This window comes from Tachysurus vachellii, chromosome 6, assembly GCF_030014155.1.
Source record: "Tachysurus vachellii isolate PV-2020 chromosome 6, HZAU_Pvac_v1, whole genome shotgun sequence".
Taxonomy (NCBI): Eukaryota; Metazoa; Chordata; class Actinopteri; order Siluriformes; family Bagridae; genus Tachysurus; species Tachysurus vachellii.
This window is the reverse complement of record NC_083465.1, coordinates 27627487-27628126: the sequence shown is the minus strand read 5'-3', so window position 1 is coordinate 27628126 and position 640 is coordinate 27627487.

The following is a 640-nucleotide window of genomic DNA, read 5'->3' as shown; positions in this document are numbered from 1 at the left end:
ACCTGTCTTGAATTGTATATCTTGAATGACAGGTGTCTTGTACAATGATCGGTAAGTTTCCAATCACAAACTATACTTACCTTTTCCAGGTTGTCTGAATCATTGCACGAAACACATTAACAAATCCGAAAACACAACGACAGTCTGCCGCAGGAAAAAGTTGGAATGTGTGTGTAAAAGTGTACAAAATGTATTGTATTTACTGTGGATTACTGTGGATTAATTCTTTTATTTTCTTATATTTAAACTTTACACATTACACATAAGATTCCATACCTGTATATCTTGTCCGATGATCGGGAAGTTTCCATTCACAAACGATACCTACCGTTTCCGGGTTGTCTGACTTGTCGTTGTGTTTTCGGATTTGTTAATGTGTTTTCGGATTTGTTAATGTGTTCTCGGATTTGTTAATGTGCATTTGGTTTTATTAATTTGTTTTCGTATTTGTTTTGCACTTCTTAGCCACTGTATTTCTTGACAGTGTCTGTGTTCTCCACCATTATATGTTTTGCATCGGGAACTTTATAAATCTGCTGATGCCTTTTACAACTTTCCTTTAAATGTTCTTAGTTAATCTCTACAACACTTTTCATATTGTATTCAGCAATATATTTTTGTCCATTGTGAATAAGCTGGT